We start from the raw sequence: 21,274 nt of genomic DNA on the forward strand, positions 1-21,274 counted from the left end.
GAATAGGCACAAACTCATGTGGCACCGGGGCATCCTGCTTTCCAGAAACCATCTCTGGTAAGCATGTTCAAATGGGAGCACATAAACATGTGGAGAATGCCTTGGTTGGGTCAATGATAAGAACTCGTATTGTCTTTAAGACAGACAATGACCTAAAAATCATGTACAAGATAATCACACTGAGGCTCATTAGAGGGCACAATCATGAGTAAGAGTCCTGGGAAGCATGTAGCACTTGGAGAGTGATAGAATTTGAGGCTTCAGATTAATAATTCACAGACATATCCCTCTGTGTCCATCCACTATCAGTGGGACTCCACATGGCCAAGATATGCTCATTCTGTAGGTTTTGTATGCAAGCACTTAGTTCTTCCCAAGAAACCTCATTTGGAGCTATTCCTTAGAACCATTGGTCTTCTTGTGTCTTTCAGCAGAATTTCATGGCCAGGGTCCTACCGTTGACTCCACCATGTGAGGTGAGTGAATGCATCTGACCAGTGACAGAGGCTGTAGAAGACATAGGGAGAATGGAAAGGTCCTACACATGGCAATGCCTGACTTTCAGTCAGGATGGAGACATTAATGGACATCAAGGGTTAATTTCTCTGTGACCATTAGCCCTATGCAGTATGAGGTCAAGAAAGTAAAACATTATCATTGCACCTGAAAGAGATCTTAATATCCAGGGAGAACCCTTCTCCTCCATTGGAACCCGGGGCATATTAATTTGTGTCAGTGTGTGTTCTACTAGAGGCCAATCTTGTTAATGCATTTCAGCAATACTAAGTACTAGGGTGGATGTTGAAACCTCAGGTAACATCCATCAGCATAAAGGACCAGCCCAGGGCCACCAGAGGGAGTGGTGCAGGAATATAAATGGGTGTAGGGTGTTCTTAGCTAGACGACACTAGACAGAATTATAAGAGCAAAAAGATGGCACCTAAGGAGTGCTCAATTCTTCCCCATGTCCAGGGACATAGCTCTATATACTAGGTCCCTTGTGGTGTTCCTCATTTGTTTACTGACCGTGACTACTAATCCTAATGTCTCCTGGCCTCGTACCCCTTGATGTGGAACAGTTCCTGCAGATGCCATCTTTGTTGGTGGCCAGGACCCTGGGAAGGGCAAAAACACTCTTCCATGTATGCTACTACAAGTGAGGTTGAAAATTTTGTTGAAGATGGTCGTGACTCCCCCAGGAGATACCCTTGTATATGCACCCTTCTACCAATGAGGTTGAGATGATTAGAAAGCATACTAGCATCTCTCCCTGAATCACCAGCAAACATATAAGGAGAGGTTGGCCTCAGCAGGAGAATATAGGCATTGCTCTTTGAAGATGGGGATTTTGATGGGATGCACAGCAGGGCAATCTGTACCTCAGAAAGGCATATGTCAGCCAGGGTCTAGGGCAACACTTTGCCTGCATGAAGGACAGTGGGCAGCGTTTCAGAACTCTATGTACAAGGATTCCCAAGAAGGCATTTAATGGTGTTTTATATCCTGGCTCTATGTTTCTGCAGAGGTCCTGTGCCCCACCAGGCTTCAACACAGAGCCCATTCCTAGAAATGGGCTGTGCCCTACATACTATGGCCCTCGAATTTGCAGGCCACATTCAGGAAACAGTGTTTTCAACTCCCTGTGTGAACCCATAATTACATTGCTGTGTGTTCAGCCATATAGGTGGAGATCCTTCTGCACTGTACTGGATCCTTCTTGTTTTCAATTATTGTGTGATGGATTCATGTGTCAAGACATAGCATTCTGAATTGGGACTAGCAGGTATGGTCCAGAAGGGCATGAGGAATGCATAGGGTGTTTTAAAACTATCTTCTGAACACAGACCATATACCTATATGAAGATCTCATGGCAAAATATATATGAGCTTGGCTCAGCTCCAAGAATTGTCCCAAACTCACAAGACACTGCAGACATTGTACCTTCCAGAAACTATCTCTTGTAAGCATGTTCATAAGGGGGTACACAGACAAGTGGTGAAGGACTTAGTTGTGTTAATGATGAGAACTCATAATGTATAGAAGAGACAATAACCTAAAAGTCATGTTAGATAGGTTTACACTGAAGCCAAATGGAATGGAAAATCCCATGACAGGATTCTGGGGATCCATGTGGCCAAAGGAGAGTGGTAGATTTAGTGCTTGAGGTGGATGATCACTTGAGGCTCCTGGGTTTGACTCTTCAATGTCCTTAGGAACCCAAATGTCCAGATGTGCTCACGATGTGGGGCTTTGTAAGTGGAACCATAATTCCCCACCTTTTCCTGCAAATGACAACTTGGACGGTGCCTTGCCCAAAGAAGGGCAGAGCTCCTCTTCCAAACACATATCAATAAACTTCACATCTTTTGAAACCAGGTAGGATCTCTTCATGAGGTCCCACTGGACTGATAGTCAGGAAGAAATGTGTAGGCACTGCAGAGGACATCTATACTTCTTTGTTAGGATATGGTGATGGTGGTGAAAAGTACACAAGGCCATTGAGAACCCAAGGTATTTTCTGTGGATCTCTGGATGGAAACATCTGGGGAAGGACTTAGCCTGGCAAGATTCCATTGGGCAGCTTCCCAGGGTTCCACTAAAATTCTTGTCAAGTGGGAATTATATTCCACAGCTCAATGGGTTTTGATGACCATGTCCTAGACTGGTCTGGCCAATCCTAGGATGCCAAGCCCACCATGTCTTCACAAAGCCCAAGCCAAAGCCCCATAAGCCATGGCCTACGATGCTGCATGCCACAAGATCAACATATTGTGACCCACTCATTTCAAGAGAATGTGTGGCAAGAATACTGCCTAGTGGTGCCTGTGTGATGCTCAGCTACATGTTGGGTCCAGCTTTCCCTTTGAGGAGTGGGCACATACAGGCTGAGGGCTTTGGGTGACATGCTGTAGTTTTCCTGCCATCCCTCAATCTTTGCTGGCATCATAAATGCAGTCATAGCCCCATGCATTCTAGGATCATGCCCCTGGCCCACCAGATTAGGACCAAAGGGGAAGGGTATAGTAATAGCTGCCCTACCACTCTCTGCAAAGACCCTGTGCCCAAAGATTCTGCCTGGCACAGTAAGGGTAACTTCACCCAGTTCAGGAATTGGCTGTGACCCACAAGACACACTCGCAATCCTGAGACCCACAAAGCATGCTGGTAAGCATGCTGAATGAGGAAGCACACAGGAGGTAGAAAATGCCTCAGTTAGGTTAATGATGAGAACTCATATTGTCTGAAAGAAAGATTATGACCTAAAAATCAAAAATAGGACTAGTGTGAAGCCCAATTGATGACAATTCTGGGATGGGATCCAAGGGACTATCAGACCCTTGGAAATGTCTGGCTAACTGGGCTTCAGGCAATCAATTACTTGAGGGTCCCCATATGGGTCTCCCTTGGGCTTGGGGCATGCATGTGACCAAATTGGGCTTCAGACTTGGGGATTCGTGTGCCCATTTTTATATCCTCTGGATATGCCTCATTTGAAGCTTTTGTTTAGTTCCCTTGGCATCCCTGTGTCTTTCAATGGAACACTAATTTGCCCTGTCTCACCACTGCACACACAACAGGAGGTGAGGTGATTTCAGTGCACATAGGCAGGGACAACAGAGGATATGGGTGGGACAGGGGTGGGTTCTGTCTGAAGTCAATGACAGACAGTGAATGGGATAGGGGCAGTCATCACAACAGAGGCCTGACAGGTCTGTGAACATTGGCCCTGTACAGTGGGCTCTCAGTATAGAAAATGTTCCTGCAGATCCTGCCAAAAATTACATGGTCCCTGGAGGTGCCCTCTCTCCTGAGGGCCACTTTCACCTGTGTATAAAAAAACTGAACTTGAAGTAAGAATCACTGGGGCCCATGGAGGGATATGAGGTGCTTCAGGGGATATGTGGGACTCCTGCCCAATTTTCCCATAATAAGTGGTGGGGAAAGACTCAGTGGCCAGGACCAGAGTCAAGGAACTTTACCTGGATGTGGCCAGACAAATTGCATAGGAACAGACAGGCCCTAACGACTGACTACTGCTTGGCTGGGACCCCAAGAGAATTCCCATATCCTGGCTCCCAGATATACACCATGATCCCACTCCTGGCAGATGCCTGGATGGGACTTTGTCTGCTATCACACCTTCATTTGGTTCCTCGATCCAGAGCACTCCACGGATCTTGTCCCAGACACCCTCTTACCATGGAGATCGAGGTCACTTGGGAACCGTGCAAGACCCTCTACCTGGGCTAGCCCCAGTTGAAAATATGGGAAAGATCAAGGTGGCCCAAAAGGGGACATGGAGCAGCACTGTTTGGGTATAGAGCTTCTCACTTTTGGAGTTAATGCCAGGCCATTAAGCACCCCAGGAATCTTTGCGTGGGTCCCCTGGGTATATTACCACTTATGATAAATTGGCCCATCTTCTGGAATAGGCCCTGAACCAGGTGTACAACTGGCCATCTCAAGCTCCTGAAACCACCTGTGATAAGCATGTTGAGCTGGGTGGGGGCACAGAAACCTGGGGACAGCTTGGAAGGGGTCAATGATGACAACTCATACTGTTTAGAAGAGAGATGATAACCTCAAAATCGTGCTCAATAGGATTAAGCTTAAGCCCAATAGAGGGCACCAGTCTGGGGAGGGATATGAGGAAGCTCTGTGACCTACCAGAGGCATTGGAACCTGGTACTCCAGATTGACTGATCCCTTGAGACTCCCAAATGCCTTTCTGCCCAGTGAGTGGGCCCCAGGAACTGAAGCAGGATCCTGCCCTTGGCTTTATGTGTCCATCATGAGCACCTCGTGGGATGGCTCATTTGTAGGCTTGGCTTAGCTCCTTGGTGTCCTGGTGTTTCAGTGGGATTTTGTTGTCGGCCAGGGTCTTTCAGTTCACCCACTACGTGAAGTGAGTAGATGCCTGGGCATGTAGAAAGAGGCCCCATAGACAATGGGTTGGATGGTAAGGCCCATCCCAGGACAATCCAAGCCACAGCATGGGACGAGGATCCCTTCTTCGACAAAGAAGGGTGGCATGACCCTAAATATCTGCCCTGTGCAGTGGGCTGTTGGGATAGCATAGGTCCTCCATAGTTCCAACCAAGAATTCCATGGTCACTGGAGGGGATTTCTCTTCTGAAGTTTCATGGACCATGTTCACCAGTGTGGGGACAGCACTAAGCTTGATGTCAGAATCCTGAGTCCCAGGGAGGGATAGGTGCCAGGTGCTACAGTAGGTATAGGAGCCTCTTTGACCTCCTGAGGGGAAGGGATCCCACCCAAAGTTGCCAGACTGGACAGTGAGGGAGACTCCAGGGTCAGGGTCTGAACTGGAACCTTACCTGGATGTTATTAGAAACCTTTATACAGTGGGTAGATGGACCCTGAGGAGAGCTTATTCCTAGGCCAGGATAGCAAGGGGAGCTCCAGTATCCTGGGAACAAGAGCTTCCTGATAAGCCTCCTCCAGGTAGAAGCCAGGAATCAGAAGGCCACTGAGTTTTCTCCCACAGGGATGGGGCTTTGCCAGTTACCACTCCTGGGGTAAGTGCCTCGACCCATGGCATGCAATAGTTCTTGTCCCAAGAATCCTTTTACAATGATGGTCCAGGTGGCTTGGGAACCATGCTGGCCCCTCTCCCTGAGATAACCCTGAGCACAAAATGGGAAGAGTCGAGGTTGCCCCAAGGGAGACATGCAGCAGCACTATTTGGGGACAGAGCTTGTCCCTGGTAAGATACACGCTAGGACATGGGCACCCCAGGAATCTTGGCATGGGTGCTCTGGGGACAGCATCCAAAGCAGAGATTTGCCTGCCAGAAGGCCATGCCACAGCTCCTTGGTCTACACGTGTTCTTCAGACTGAAGAACTGCTCCATTCCATTCCATAGCTCAAGAGGCTTACATGCCCACGTCTTCACCAGTCTTGGCCCCCACTCATGCCCATTCTTGGCAAAGCCCAGGGCTGGGATCTTCCACCCATGGCAGTCCATACTGTGTACAACTGACTCACAAAGTGGTGTCCCAATATGGCTGGGAGACCAGTGCGTTTGACCTGCTGCCTGCTGCTGCTGGGGCCTTGTACTGCTCCCTATAGGAGGGCCTTGTACTGCTCCCTATAGGAGGGCCTTGTACTGCTCCCTATGGGGAGCCTCATGCACTGATGTTCAGTGCAATCATAGTGGCTGAACCCTGGCACACTGCTCTTGAGTTTACCTATCATCACTGCAGTCTTGCGGGAATCACGAATGGAATCATGGCCCCACACAACCAGGGTTCTCACCCATGGCTGCAAGGTCAAGCCCCACTGGGAAAAAGCTTTGTCATCAGAGCAGAGCTCCCTGTCTCTACACAGAGCATGTGCCTGAACAGAAATACCCACAGGTGACCCTGGGTAAATAGGCCCAGCTTCAGGCTAAGGTTCTCAGCCAGGCTCACAACAGGTCATTGCGAGACCCACAAACCATTTTTGGTAAGCATGTTGAGCTGGGCGGGGTGTCTGGGGGCATGGGGACAGTGTGAGTTAGGTCAATGATGAGAACTCATATGGTCTCAAAGAGAGATGAAAGCCTAAAAATCATTCTCAATAGGATTACACTGAGTCTGAAGAGAGGGCAGCATCTTCAGGGGAGGGATCCTGGGGAAAATCTGTGCCCACGTGAGGCTATGGCATGTTTGGTTTGAAGAGACGATCGCTCAAAATTCCCCAGTGCCTTTCTGAAAGGTCTGTGGGATTTCAGGACCCAAGACAGGATACCGCACTGGCAGTATTCATTATTTGGAGCCTTGAATCAGCTTCCTTGATGCCTTTGTGTCTTTCAGTGGGACGTTGTTCTGGCCAGGGTCTTGCCATTTGCCAACCACGTAAGGTGAGTGGATGCCTGGGCACTTGGTCAGAGGCCCCACGGGCAATGGGTTAAATGGGGAGGACCTCCTCTAGACAATACCAGTTAGGCCCACTCTTTGCCACAGAAGGCTGGTATGTCCCCTAACATCTGCCCTGTGCAATGGGCTGATGGGACAGCATAGTTACTTTGTTTCCTGCCAGGAATGCCAGGGTCCCTGGAGGGGCCCTCTCTCCTGAGGTCCTATGGGCCTCCTTCAGCAGTATGGAAGGGCAGTGAGCTTAATGTCAGAATCACTGAGTCCTATGAAAGAGGAATCCAGGTGCTGCTATGGACATGGGAGCCTCCCTAGCCCACCAGAGGAAAAGGGCACCTGCCCAAATCTCCCAGAATGGGCTGTAGGGGAAGGCGACGGGGCCAGTGTCTGAACCAGGGCACCTTAATTGGACATCACTCGACACATTGACATAGTGGCTAGATGGGCACTGAGCAGTGACTGCTGCTTGTCCAGGACCCCAAAGGGAGCTACAGCCTTCTGGCTCCCAGCCCTTCCCTATAAGCCCACCCCTGGTGGAAGTCTGGCCTTAGAAGGCCACTGGGTTTCCCCCTGCTGGATGGGGCTTTGTTGATGCACGCCATTGGGGAGGTACCCCTCAATCCAGGACATGTTACAGGCCTTGTCCTGTCCACCCTTTTACCATAAAGTTTGAGTCACTTGGGAACCATGATAGCCCCTTTCCCTAAGCTAAGCCTAAGAGCAAATATGGGAAAGGTCGAGGTGGCCCTAAATTGTACCTGGAACAGGACTCTTAGTAGATGGAGCTTGTCCTAGGTAGGATGCATGCCTGGCCCATGGGCACCCCAGGAATCTTAGCATGGGTCCCCTGGGGTCTTGAGGAGGGCTTTTCCTGACAGACAGCCAGGCCACAGCTCTTCAGGGCTCTATGTACCAGTCTGGCCAAGAAGCTGCTCCATTCCATAACATGCTGGAATTGGATTGGATGCCCATTTCCTCACCTGCTCTGTCCGCCATGCCTGCCCGTCCTGGCGAAGTACCAGGCCAGAACTAACAAGCCATGTAACTCAGCTCTATGTGTCACACACTCCAAAAGGGGTGTCCTAATAGGGCAGGGGGACCTGTGCATTGGGACTGCTGACTGCTGCTGCTACTGAGCCCTTACTCAGCACCCTGTAAGGGTGCCATTTACCCTGAAGTCCAGTGCACCAATATACTCTACATCAACTGTGCCAGGCTGGAGAATTCCTGCCGTCAGTGGAGGCTTTGGGGCATCACAGTAAATATGGCCACACACAATCAGCACTATCTCCCAAGACCACAAGATCAGGGCCATTGGGGAAAAGCTTTGTCATGGTAGAAGTCCCTTTCTCTGTACAGAACCCGAGACTGGACACAAATCCTGGCTAAACTGCGGAACATTAGATAAGATTCCAGCACAGTCCCAAACCAGCTGCACAACAAGATGGTCCTAATTCAACAAACCAACTCTGGTGAACAGGTTGAGTTATGTGGGGGCAGGAAACCAGGGGACAGATTGGGTTGGGTCAATGATGAGAACTCATATGATCTCAAAGAGACATGATGACCTAAAAAGCATGCTCAATAGAAATGTGCTGAGGTGCAATAGAGAGCACTGTCCTGAGGCCTGATCCTGTGGAAGACCTGTGGCACACACAAAGCACTGGGATATGGGGCTTGAGGCTATGATACCTCAAAAGAACCCAGGGAATATCTGCCCAGTCTTTGGGCCTCCAGGACCCAAGACAGGATCCCACCTGGGGCTTTGTGTGCCCTTCCAGAGCATCTCCAGGGATGCCGTATTCAGAGGCTTAGCTCAGCTTCCATGGTGACCTTGTGTCTTTCATTGGACCGTTGTCCTGGCCAAGGTCATGCCAGTCAGTGAACATGTAAGGTGAGTGGATGTTTGAGCGCTTAGCCAGAGGCCCCAGAGGCAATGGTTTGGACAGGGAGGAGAGCCTATGGGCAACATCACCCATTCGAGAGATGAGGGCCCCGTCATGGTCGCAAATGGCTAGCGCCACCCTGAGTGTTGTCCCTGTGCAATGGGCTGCCAGGATAGCATAGATCTTCTGAGGTTCATGCCAGAAAAGCCGGGGTCCCTGAAGGGGCCTGCTCTCCTGATCCCATGAGCATCATTCAGCAGTGTGGCAGGTCACTGAGCTTAATGTAACTATCGCTGAGTCCCATGGGGGGGGGGACCCAGGTGCTGCTGTTGGCAAGGGAGCCTCCAATGCCCACTCTAAGGGAAAGACTCCATCTCAAATTTCCCAGAATGTGCTTTGGAGGACAACACCAAGGTGGGGTCAGAATCGGGGCACCTTTGCTGGACATCACTCGACACCTTGACATAGCAGCTAGACGTGCCCTGAGCAGTGCCTGTTGCTTGGCCAAGACCCCGTAGAAAGCTCCAGTCTCCTGGCTGCAAGCTTTTCCCAAAGAACCCACTACTGGTGAATGTCTGAACTAAGGAGGCCACTGGGTTTTCTGCAAGCTGGACAGGGCTTTGTCACCTCCCACTCATAGGGTGGGTAACTCTCAATACAGAGCATGCCAAACACCTTGTCCTGCCCACCCACTTACCATGGGGTTCGTGTTGCTCAGGAATGATGCAAGCCTATCTTCCTGAGCTAACCATTAATGCAAAGGTTGGAAAGCTTGAAGAGGTTCCAAACATCACCTGGTGCAGCACTCTTTGGGGATGGATCTTTCCCCAGTGGGATGCATGGCAGGCCCCTGGGCTCCCCAGGAATCATGGTAAGGGCCAGAAGGAGTGGTATCCCGGGCAGTGCTTTGCCTGCCAGGTGGCCAGGCTGCAGCTCTGCAGGGTCCCAGATGCTCTTCTGGCCAAAGAGACCCTCCATTCCATTCCCCGCTTCAAGATTCTTGGATGCCTATGTCCCCACCAGCCCTGGGCACCACCGCTGCCCCTTCCAGGCAAAGGGCAGGGCTGGGTCCCACCACCTAAAGCACTTCATTCCGTGTCCCTTTGCTCCCAAACAAGTGTCCCTATCTGGTGGGTGGATTTCTGTGTTGGGCCTGCTGTCTGCCATTACCAATGAAGCCATGTTTGGCACACTGTTGAGAAGCCCCTGCCCTCATTGTGCACACATCCACTGGACTTCTGGCCCACAGTGCTGGACCCTTCCTGCCTTCGGTGGCATAGTATGGACATCATGAATAAACTCACGGCCACATGCTATCAGGGCTCTCCCCCTTGGCCACAATATCAGACTCACTGGGAAAGGGCCTTGTCATGGCAATACTCCCTCTCTCTGCACAGAGCCCTGGTCTGGTCGGCGAACTCCCCCCAATCCTTGGTGCACCTAGAGCAAATTGGCCGAGCTTCAGTGCAGCCCCAAGGCAAACACTCAGTGGGACATCCTAAACTCCACAGACGATGCCTGGTAAGCAGGTTGAGCTGTGTGGGGGGCACGGACGCCTGGAGACGCTTTGGGTTGGGTCAATGATGAGAACTCATATGGTCTCAAAGAGAGATGATGACATAAAAATTATGCTCAATAGGATTATGCTGAGGCCCACTCAAGGGCACCATCTTGGGGGAAATCATGTGTAAGCATTGTGGAGACATGAGGCCTTTGCACCTGTGACTCGAGGACACAATCCCTCAAAACAGCCCAGGCTCTTTCTATAGAGTGACTGAGCCTCCAGGGTCCAAGACAGGATCTTGCCCTGGGGCTTTGTGTGCCCTTCACAAACACTTCCAGAGATGTCACATTCTGATCCTTGGCTCAGCTTCCGTGGAGCCCTTGTGTCTTTCAGCAGGCTGGACTGTTGTCCTGGCCAGGCTCTCGCTGATCGCCAACCATGTGAGGTGAGTGGATGCCTGGGAGCTTAGTCAGAGGTCCCACAGGCAATGGACTGGATGGGAAAACTGCTTTGGGCAATGCCAACCAGCTAGTGAGCTCAGGGTCCCTTCTTCATAAAAGGTGGCTGGCACAACCCCGAACATCTGCCCTGTGTAGGTGGGCTGCTGGAATAGCAAAACTCCCCCGTGGTTCCTGCCAGGAATGCCTTTGTCAATGGAGGAGTCTGCAATCCTGAGGTCCCATGGGTGTCCTTCAGCAGTGTGGCAGGTCACTAAGCTTGAATTCAGAATCGATGAGTCCCATGTGGTCTCACCATGGAGAGAGGGACCCAGGTGCTGCTGTTGGCAAGGGAGCCTCCTTCATCCACTCTCAGGGAAGGACTCCATCCACATTTCCCAGTATGAGCTGTAGGGGATGGCACCGGACCCAGAGTCAGGACCAAGACACCTTTGCTGGACATCATTCGACACCTTGACATAGCAGCCTGCAGCACCCTGAGCAGTGCCTACTGCTTGGCTAAGACCCCATAGGGAGATCCAATCTCCTTGCTGCCAGACATTGCCAAAGAGCCCCTGCCTCTGGCGGATGCCTGGCCTGAGATGGTCACTGGGTTTTCCCCCAGCTGGACGGTGCTTTGTTGCCTCCCATGCATATGGTTAGTGCCTTTAGTTCCAGGACACATCACAGGCCTTGCCTCACCCACCCTCTCATGGAGTTCGGGTCACTCAGGAACCGTGCTAGCCCCTCTCCCTGAACTAACCCTAAATGCAAAGATTGGAAAGTTCAAGGATGTTCCAAGCAGCACCTGGTGCAGTGCTGTTTGGGAACTGAGCTTGCCCCAGTAGGATGCACGGCAGGCACCTGAGTACCTCTGGAATCGTGGTGGGGATCCAAGGTGGGTGGCATTCTGGGCAGTACTTTGTCTGCCAGATGGCCAGGCCACAGCCCCTCAGAAATCCAGGCTCTCTTCTGGCCAAAAGGCTCCTCCATTCCATTCCCTGCCTCAAAGTGCTTGGAAGCCCATGACCAAGCTGACCCTGGGCGTCACCTCCTCCCATTCCTTGGCAATGGCCAGGTACAGGACCTACCAGCCAAAGCACTGAATTCCGAGTGCCCTTGTTCCCAAACAGGTGTTTATATAAGGTGGGTAGACCTTTGTATTGGACCTGCTGTCTCCCACTACCAACGCAGTTTTGCTCAGCACTCTGTGGTATAACCCCTGCCATCATGTACTGTGCACCTATACACTGCACACCTAGCTTTCCAGGCTTAAGCCTTCCTGCTTTTGGTGGTTTCTTGTGGGCATGACGAATGGACTCATGACCACATGAAATCAAGGGTCTCCCCCTTGACCACGACCCCCTGGGGTAGATCTTTTTAATGGCAGTACTCCCTCTCTTTGCACAGAGCCCTATTCTGGTTGGAGACCTTCACCCTGGCGCACCTAGCATAAATTAGCAGAGCTTTGGTGCAGCCCAGAAGCAAAATGTCAATGGCATATCCGACCTCCACAAAATATGCCTGGTTCGCAGGTTGAGACTGGTGGGCAGCACAGGCTCCTGGGGACGATTTGGGTTGTGTCAATGATGGAACTCATTTGGTCTCAAAGAGAGATGATGACCTAAAAATCATGCTCAATAGGATTACGCTGAGGCTCGATGGAGAGTACCTTATGGGGCAGAATCCTGTAAAAGCCTTGGGGAGATGACAGGCTTTTATACCTAAGGCTCAAGGAGACAATCCATCGAAACAAGGCAGTGTTTTTCTACCTGGTGTCTTTGACTCCAGGGCCCAAGACAGGATCCCACCCTGTGGCTTTGTGTGCCCTTGTGAGCACCTCCTGGGATGCTGCATTCTAAGCCTTGGCTCAGTTTCCATGGGGCTCTTGTGTCTTTCAGCAGACCGGACAAGGCTGGCTTGGTCCTGAAAGAGGTTAGGACCTGGCCAGGCTCTCACCGATTGCCAACATGTGAGGTGAGTGGAAGCCTGGGTGCTTAGTCAGAGGCCCCATGGGCAATGGGTTTAATGGGGAGTACAGCCTTCCGGCAATGCCAACCAGCGCATGAGCCCGGGGCCTCTTCTTCATTACAGGTAGCTGCCAAGACCCCAAAAGTCTTCCCTGTGCAGTTTGGCTGCCAGGATATTATAGCTTGCTGGAGTCTCACCCCAGCTGGTCCAGGGGTATCCTGAAGGAGAGGTGGTGTCAGCACAAAGGAATGGAAAGAGACAGCTCAGGTGATCTGATCTGGAAAGTTTATTGATTTTTCAGCAAGCTTATATATGCTTTCTACTCTCTATATGTTTTCATCAAACTATTGTTTTCTCAATCAGAAATTTCTCAGGGAATTGATCCAGGAGAAAACTTTCTAGTTATTTCCTTGCATTACTGCTTTTCTACTTTAAATAATTAATCGTTAATCTTACTACTTCTATGTCTGACAACCTTAAGGGCTAGTTATTTTTTATATTATTATTCCAATTCTTTGAGCCAAAACTGGTAAGGTTAACTGAAGCTGGTAGGGCCTATTCTTTAGAGAAATTGGAGTGTGACTACTTTCTTGGTAACTGCCCACTCTAACCTACTACAGGGGCATGATTTCTTCAAAGTGCTCTTAATGATTAACTGATTGCTAAGTTACAGGGAAAGGCCCATTAAGAAAAATTTGAATTGATTGAATAAGCTGATTGATTGATTAGAAGAAAGGATATTGGTAGCTTTGGTTCCAGAGAACTGCTTTGCGGTCTTCTTTTGTCAGACCCCTGGGCTTTGCCATCAGTTGGGTGATGCAGTTCTTCTCCCAACAATAGCTCCTACATAATTCCTGCCAGGAATGCCGTGGTTCCTGGAGAGACCCTCTCGACTGAAATCCCATGGGTGTCATTCAGCAGTGTGGCAGGTCACTGAGCTTGAATTCACAATCGTTGCCTCCCAAAAAGAGAGAAACCCAGGTTCTGCTGCGGGCAAGGGAGCCTCCCTCACCCACTCTTGGGGAAGGGGTCCATCCCAATTTCCTATAATGGGCTGTGGGGAATGACACCAGAGCCAGTGTCAGATCATGAACACCTTTGTTGGACATCACTTGACACCATGATCTAGCAGACTAATGTACCCTGAGCAGTGCCTGCTGCTTGGTTAAGACCCTGTAGGGAGCTCCAGTCTCCTGGCTACCAGCTGTTCCCAAAGAGCCCGCTTCCAGAGGATGCATGGCCTGAGAAGGCCACTGGTTGTTCCCCCAGCTATATGGCGCTTTGTTATCTCGAACGTGTAGGGTGGGTGCCTCTCAATCCAGGACACGCCACAGGCTTCCTCTTGCCCATCCTCTTATTATGGAGTTTGGGTCCCTCGAAAACCGTGCTAGCCCCTCTCCATGAGCTAACCCTAAACACAAAGATTGGAATGGTCAAAGAGGTTCCAAGTGGCACCTGGTGCAACCCTGTTAGATGACAGAGCTTACCCCAGTGGGATTTTTAGGTGGCCCATAAACTCCTCAGGAATCGTGGTGGGGATCCAAGTGGGGCAGTGTCCCTGGCAGTGCTTTGTCTGTCAAATGGCCAGGCTACAGCTCCCCAGGGCTCTAGGTGCTCTTCTGGCCAAAGAGTCACTCCATTCCATTCCCGCCTCAAGGTTCTTGGACGTCCATGACCGCAACAGCCCTGGGCGCCACCTCCACCCATTCCTGGCAATGGCCAGGTTCAGTGCCTACCAGCTAAAGCACTGAATTCCATATTCCCTTGCTCCCAAATGGCTGTCCCTATACTGCAGGTGGACCTTTGTGTTGGGCTTGCTTTCTGCCACTACCAATGCATCCTTGCTCAGCACACTGTGGTGGAGACCCTGCCCTCATGTATTGTGCACCCATACACTGGACATCTGGCTCACCGAGCTGGAGCATTCCTGCCTTTGGTGGCATCTTTTAGGCATCTGAAATGGACTCCTGGCCACATGCAATCAGGGCTCTTCCTCTTGGCCACAATGTCAGACCTGGAAAACAACTTTGCTTGGCCGTATTCCCTTTCTCTGCACAGAGCGCTATTCTGGTCAGAGCACCATCCTGGTGCCCCAAGGCTAAATTGGCTGACATTCGGCGCAACCTGGAGGCAAAACGTCAATGGGACATCCCCACCTCCACAGAATATGCCTGGTAAGCAGATTGAGCTGGGTGGGGAACATGGGTGCCTGGGGACACTGTGGATTGGGTTAATGATGAGAACACAAATGGTCTCGAAGAAAGATGATGACCTAAAAATCATGCTGAATAGGATTACACTGAGGTCCAATGGGGGGGGCAAAGTTCCAAAATGGAATCCAGTGGAGGCCCTGGGGAACCAGAGGCCATCACACCTGGGACTCCAAAAGAGAGAGACAATCCCTCGATAGAACCCAGTGTCTTTCTCCCCTATATCTGTGCCTCCAGGACCCAGAAAGGATCCCACCCTGGGAATTTGTGTGCCCTTCTTGAGCACCTCCTGGGATGCCAGATTCTGAGCCTTGTCTCAGCTTCCATGGTGCCCTTGTGTCTTTCAGAGGACTGGATCATTATCCTGGCTAGACTCTCATCGACCGCCAAACATGTGAGGTGAGTGGATGCCTGGACACTCCATCACAAGCCCCAGTTGCATGGTGAGGATAGCCTCCAGGGAATGCCAGTGAGTGAGTGAGCCTGGGGCATTTTCTTCATCACAGATGACTCTTTTGACCCCAAAGGTTTTCCCTACAGTGTTGGGCTGCCTGGATAGCATAGATCCTCTACTGTTCCTGCCATTAATGTTGGGGGTCCTGGAGGGGTGCACTCTCCTGTGGTTTCATGTTCATCATTCAGCAGTGTGGCAGATCACTGAGCTTGAATTCAATATCTTTGAGTCCAATGGAAGTAGGGACCCAGGTGCTGCTGTTGGCAAGGGAGCCTCCCTCGCCTGCTCTCAGGAAAGGACTCCATCCCAAATTTCCCAGACTGAGCTGTGGCAGATGACACCAGTGCCAGGGTCATAACAAGGATACCTTGGCTGGATGTCACTCGATATCTTGAAAAAGCAACTTGACATGCCTTGAGCAGTACCTGCTACTTGACTAAAGCCCCATAGGTAGCTTCAGTCTCCTGGCTGCAAGCCCTTCCCAAAGAGCCCACTTTTGGTGGATGCCTGGCCTGAGAAGGCCACTGGTTTTGTCCCCAGCTATATGGGCTTTGTCACCTCACAAACGAAGGGTGGGTGCCTCTTGATCCAGGGCATGCTGCAGGCCTTGTCTCGCCCACCCTCTTATTATGGAGTTAGGGTCACTCATGAACTGTGCTATCCCCTCTCCCTGAGCTAAACTTACACACAAAGACTGGAAAGGTTGAAGAGGTTCCAAGTAACACTTGGCACAGTGCTGTTTGGGGACAGAGATTGCCCCAGTGGGATGCATGACAGACCCCTGAACTCCTCAGGAATCCTGGTGGGGATCCAAGGGAGGCAGCATCCTGGACAGTGCTTTGCCTGCCAGCTGGTCAGGCCTTAGCTCCTCAGAGCTGTAGGTGTTCTTCTGGCCAAAGAGCTTTTACATTCTATTTCCTGTCTCAAAGTACTTGGACGCCCAAGACCATGATGGCCCTGGGCACAACCTTTGCCCTTTCCTCACGGTGGCCAAGTTCTGGACTTATCAGGCAAAGCACTAAGTTCCCTGTGAATGTGCTTCCAAACAGGTGTCTGTATCTGGAGGGTGGACCTTTGTGATGGGCCTCCTGTCAGCCACTATCAATGCACCTTTGCTCACCACAATGTGGTGGAGCCTCAGCCCTCATTGTTGTGCACCCATACACAGGATAGCTAGTGCACTCAGCTGCAGCCTTCCTGCATTTGGTGGTGTCTTGTAAGGAGCACAAATGGACTCAAGTCCAAAAGAAAATAAGGCTCTCTCTCTTAACAAAAAGGTTAGAAACCTGTGGGGAAGGGGCTTGTAATGGTAGTACTCCTCTGCAAAAAGTACATGTCTGCTCAGTGAACTCATGCCCCACATGGCACAGAGGGTCAATTCCCAGCTTTGGCACAGCCCTGAGGCAAACCCTTAACGGGACATCCCGAACTCCACAAACGACGCCTAGTAAGAAGGTTGAGCTGTGCAGGGGGCACCTGTGCCTAAGGACGCTTTGGTTTGGGTCAAAGATGACAAATTATATGGTCTCCGAGAGAGATGATGACCTAAAAATCATGCTCAATAGGATTATGCTGAGACCCAATAGAGGGCACTGTCTTGGGGCGGGGAGGGGAATCCTGTGCAAGCCCTCAGCGACATGAGGCCCTCGCACCTGAGTCTTGAGAACACAGTCCTTTGAAACAACCCAGCAAATACCTACCCGGTGTCTGTGCCTACAGAACGCAAGACAGGTTCCCACCCAGGGCTTTGTGTGCCCTTCACAAACCCTCCAGGGACCTCCCATTCTGAGCCTTAGCTCACCTTCCGTGGTGCCCTTGTGTCTTTCAATGACCCGGACCGATGTCTTGGCCAGGCTTTTGTCAATCACAGAACATGTGAGGTGAGTGGCTGCCTTGGCGCTTACTCAGAGGACCCAGAAACTACAGATTGAATGGGGAAAAGAGCCTCAGGGAATGTCAGCTGCTGAAGGATCCTGGAGACCCTACTTCATCACAGAAGGCTGCCGTGACCCTGATGGTCTGCCCTGTGCAGTAGGGCCTCTGGGATAGCAAAACTCTCCAGAGTTCCTGCCAGAAATGCATTAGACCCTGGAAGGGCCTGATCTTCTGAGGTCCAAATGGCATCATTCAACAGTATGCATGGTCACTGAGCTTGAAATCAATATTTTTGAGTAAAATGGAGGGAGGAACCCAAGTGCTGCTGTTGGAAAGGGAGCCTCCCTAGCAGCCTGCTCCAGGTTAGCGCTGCATCTCACTTTCTTCAGAATGGGCTGTGGGGGATGATGCCGAGGCCTGGGTCAGAACCAGGACACCTTTGGTGGACGTCACTCAACACTGTGAGGTAGCAGCTGGCCACGCCCTGAACATGGCCAGCTGTTTCCTTGGCGAAGACCCCTTAGGGAGTCCCAGGCTCCTAACTCCAGGCCGTCCAGATGAGCCCGCTTTTGGTGGATGCTTGGCCTGAGAAGGCAACTGGAATTTCCCCCAGTTGGATGATGTTTTGTTGCCTCTTATAAGTAGGGTCGGTTCCTCTCTATCCAGGGCATGCCACAGGCTTTGTCTTGGCAATTTCTTATTATGGAGATTGGATCACTCAGGAACTGTGCTAGCCCCCCTCCCTGATCTAGCCCTAAATTAGCAGAGATTGGAAAGGTCGATGAGGATCCCATCGGCACCTAGCCCACCATTCCATGGGGACATCGCTTGCCCAGGTGGGATTCATGGAAGGTCACTGAGCTTCTCAAGAAACGTGGAGGAGATCCAAGGGGGCAGTGTCCCAGGCAGTGCTTTGCCAGCCGACGACCAGTCTGCCCCTACACAAGGCTCCAGGTGCTCACCTGGCCAAAGAGCCCCTCCATTCCATTACCCACCTCAAAATGCTTGGATGCCCATGTTTGTGCCAGGTGTGGGCCCACCTACCCCCATTCCTGGCAAAGGCCAGGGCTGATAACCACCACCCAAAGCACTGCATTCCACATCCCCTTGCTCCCAAACAATGTCCCTCTCTGGTGGATGGATATTTATGTTCGAACTGCTGGATGCCATTACCAATGAAGTCTTGCTCCCCTGCTTTCGGTTTTTGTGCACCAATACCCTAAACATCTGGGGCATTGGCCAAGAGGCATCCTGCCTTCTATGGCATTTGTAGACATCAAGAATAAACTCGTGGTTACCAGCACTGAGGGCTCTCCCACTCGATTAAAGGGTCAGACTCCAATGGGAAGGGCCTTCTCATGGCAGTACTCCCTCTCTCTGCACAGAGCCAGCGTCTGTTCAGTGAACTCCAACCCCCGGTGCACCTAGAGTCAATTGTCAGAGCTTTGGCACAAACCCAAGGCAAACCCTCAACAGAATATCCTGAACTCCGCAATCGAAGCCTGACAAGCAGGTTGATCTGTATAGGGGGGCATGGGTGTGCTGGGACGCTTTGGGTTGGGTCAAAAATGACAAATCATATGGTCTCAAAGAGGGATGATGACCTAAAAATTATGCTCAATAGGCTTATGCTGAAGCCCAATGGAGAGCACCGACTCGGGAGGGGGGGAACCTGTGCAAGCCCTGTGGTGACTCGCCGCCATAGCACCTGTGGCTTGAGGACACAATCCTTGGAAACAACCTAGCCACTTTCTACTGGGTTGTTGTGCCTCCAGGGCCCAAGACAGGACCCGGCCTGGAGCTTTGTGCATCTTCACAAGAACCTCCAGGGATTTTGCATTCTTAGCCTTAGCTTACCTTTCATGGTGCCCTTGTGTCTTTCAAAGGTCCAGACCATTATTGTGGCCAGGCTCTCCCCAGTCGCTGACAATGTGAGGTGAGTGGAGGCCTGGGGGTAGTCAGCTTCCCCATGGACCCAAGGGTTGGATGGGGAGGAAAGCCTCCAGGCAACGCCAGCCACTGCAGAAGTCCGGAGCCCCATCTTCAACACAGGTGGCTGGTGTGACACTGAACATCTGCCCTGAGCAGAAGGGCTGCCGGGATAGCATTACTTCTCCATGGTTCCTGCCAGGAATGCCTTTGAACCTGGAGGGTTCCACTCTCTGAAGTCCCCTTGGTGTCACTCAACACTGTGCAAGGTCACTGAGCTTGAAATCAGTATCTTTGAGTCAAATGGAGGGAGGGACCCAGGTACTGCTGGCAGCAAGGGTGCCTCCCTAGCAGCCTGCTCCTGGGTCAAGGCTCCATCCCAAATTTCCCAGAATGGGGTGTGGGGGATGACGCTGGGGCCTGTGTTAGAACCAGGACATCTTTGGTGGACGTCACTCGACACCTTGAGGTAGTGGCTGGCCGTGCCCTAAACATGGCCTGCTGCTTCCTTGGTGAAGACTCCTTAGGGAGTCCCAGGCTCCTAACTCCAGGCCTTCCTAAAAAGCCTACTTTTGGTGGATGCCTTCTCAGGCCACTGGAATTTCCCCAAGTAGCACAATGCTTTGTTGTCTACCGCCTGTAGGGGGACTCTATCCATGGCACACCATAGGCTTTGTGTTGCCCACTCTCTTGAAATGGAGGTCAAGTCGCTCAGGAACTGTGTTAACCCCGCTCCCTGAGCTTACCTTAAATGAAAATATTGGAATGGTCACCAACGATCCAATCGGCACCTAGCTCAGTGTTTGTTGGGGACATTGCATGCATTGGTGGCATTCATGGAAGGCCCTGGAACTCCCCAGGAGACATGGTGGGGATCCAACAGGGAAAGCATCCTGGGCAGTGCTTTGCACGCCAGATGACCAATCTGCCCCTCCCCAGGGCTCCAGGTGATCACCTGGCCATAGAGCCCCACCATTCCATTACCTGCCTCAAAATGCTTGGATGTCCATGTTCCCTCTGGGCCTGGACGACACCTCCGCACATTCCTGGCAAAGGACAGGTCCTGAACCACCAGCCAAAGCATTGCATTCGCATCCCTTTGCTCCCAAACAATGTCCCTATCTAGTGGGTAGACATTTTGGTCAGATGGATGGATGTCATTACAGATGAAGACTTGCTCAGCACAAGTGGTAAAGCCCCTACTTTCAGTTTTTGTGCACCCGTACACCAAACATCGAGGGAACTCACACGGAGGCATCCTGCATTTTGTGGTGTCTTCTGGACACCACAAAGAAACCCATGGCCACCCGAACTCAGGGATCTCCTCCATGGACAGAGCATCAGACACCAAGGGGAATGGCATTGTCATGGTAGTATTCCCTCTCTCTGCACAGAGAAGGCATCTGTTCAGCGAACTCCCACCATGATGTACCTAGGGTCTATTGTCAGAGATTTGGCACAGCCCCAAGGGATCCCTCAAGGGAACATCCCGAACTACACAGAAGACGCCTGGTAAGCAGGTTGAGCTGTGCGGGGGGGGGGGGGCACGAGTGCTTAAGGATGCTTGGGGATGGGTCAATGATGAGAATTCATATGGTCTTGAAGAGAGATGATGACCTAAAAATAATGCTCAATAGGATTATGCTGAGGCCTACTGGAGGGCACCATCTTCGGGGGAAAATCCTGTGCAAGCCCCGTGGCCACTCGAAGCCCTCACACCTGTGGCTCGAGGACATGATCCCTCGAAACAACCCAGCCATTTTCAACAAGGTGGCTGTGGCTCCAGAGAAAAAGACAAGACTCTGCCCTGGTGCTGTGTGTCCCTCTTGCAAGCACCTCCAAGGATGTCTCATTCTGAGCCTTAGCTCACTTTCTGTGGTGCTCTTGTGTATTTCATCAGCTTGGACCATTGTCTTGGCCAGGCTCTCGCCGACCACCAACCATGTGAGGTGTGTGGAGAGCTAGGCGCTTATACAGAGGCCCCAGGGCCAATGGGCTGGATGGTGAGGAGAGCCTCCAGGCAACACCAGCCACTGCGGGAGCTGAAACACCTTCTTATTCACAGGTGGCTGGTATGACCCTGGTAGTCTGCCCTGTGCAGAAGGTCTTTGGATCACATAATGCCTCTG

The 21,274-nt window shown here is 51.4% G+C and overlaps 12 non-coding genes across 12 annotated transcripts; all 12 read left to right on the top strand.

Moving 5' to 3' along the window:
* Positions 1-107: 107 nt before the first annotated feature.
* LOC115303159 lies at positions 108-188 on the top strand. The gene has a single exon (XR_003913867.1). It is a non-coding gene; the product is annotated as a small nucleolar RNA SNORD115 (small nucleolar RNA).
* A 1,823-nt stretch (positions 189-2,011) lies between these two features.
* On the top strand, positions 2,012-2,089 carry LOC115303161. The gene has a single exon (XR_003913869.1). It is a non-coding gene; the product is annotated as a small nucleolar RNA SNORD115 (small nucleolar RNA).
* A 1,127-nt stretch (positions 2,090-3,216) lies between these two features.
* On the top strand, positions 3,217-3,294 carry LOC115303162. Its single transcript, XR_003913870.1, has one exon. It is a non-coding gene; the product is annotated as a small nucleolar RNA SNORD115 (small nucleolar RNA).
* Positions 3,295-4,538: 1,244 nt separating this feature from the next.
* On the top strand, positions 4,539-4,619 carry LOC115303158. The gene has a single exon (XR_003913866.1). It is a non-coding gene; the product is annotated as a small nucleolar RNA SNORD115 (small nucleolar RNA).
* Positions 4,620-6,522: 1,903 nt separating this feature from the next.
* LOC115303157 lies at positions 6,523-6,602 on the top strand. The gene has a single exon (XR_003913864.1). It is a non-coding gene; the product is annotated as a small nucleolar RNA SNORD115 (small nucleolar RNA).
* A 1,800-nt stretch (positions 6,603-8,402) lies between these two features.
* On the top strand, positions 8,403-8,483 carry LOC115303160. The gene has a single exon (XR_003913868.1). It is a non-coding gene; the product is annotated as a small nucleolar RNA SNORD115 (small nucleolar RNA).
* A 1,856-nt stretch (positions 8,484-10,339) lies between these two features.
* LOC115303150 lies at positions 10,340-10,420 on the top strand. The gene has a single exon (XR_003913858.1). It is a non-coding gene; the product is annotated as a small nucleolar RNA SNORD115 (small nucleolar RNA).
* A 1,866-nt stretch (positions 10,421-12,286) lies between these two features.
* LOC115303154 lies at positions 12,287-12,366 on the top strand. The gene has a single exon (XR_003913861.1). It is a non-coding gene; the product is annotated as a small nucleolar RNA SNORD115 (small nucleolar RNA).
* Positions 12,367-14,904: 2,538 nt separating this feature from the next.
* LOC115303155 lies at positions 14,905-14,985 on the top strand. The gene has a single exon (XR_003913862.1). It is a non-coding gene; the product is annotated as a small nucleolar RNA SNORD115 (small nucleolar RNA).
* Positions 14,986-16,841: 1,856 nt separating this feature from the next.
* Positions 16,842-16,922, top strand: LOC115303153. The gene has a single exon (XR_003913860.1). It is a non-coding gene; the product is annotated as a small nucleolar RNA SNORD115 (small nucleolar RNA).
* Positions 16,923-18,775: 1,853 nt separating this feature from the next.
* On the top strand, positions 18,776-18,856 carry LOC115303156. The gene has a single exon (XR_003913863.1). It is a non-coding gene; the product is annotated as a small nucleolar RNA SNORD115 (small nucleolar RNA).
* A 1,861-nt stretch (positions 18,857-20,717) lies between these two features.
* Positions 20,718-20,798, top strand: LOC115303151. Its single transcript, XR_003913859.1, has one exon. It is a non-coding gene; the product is annotated as a small nucleolar RNA SNORD115 (small nucleolar RNA).
* Positions 20,799-21,274: the final 476 nt, after the last annotated feature.

The sequence above is a fragment of the Suricata suricatta genome, chromosome 9 (genome assembly GCF_006229205.1).
Source record: "Suricata suricatta isolate VVHF042 chromosome 9, meerkat_22Aug2017_6uvM2_HiC, whole genome shotgun sequence".
NCBI classification, from domain to species: domain Eukaryota; kingdom Metazoa; phylum Chordata; class Mammalia; order Carnivora; family Herpestidae; genus Suricata; species Suricata suricatta.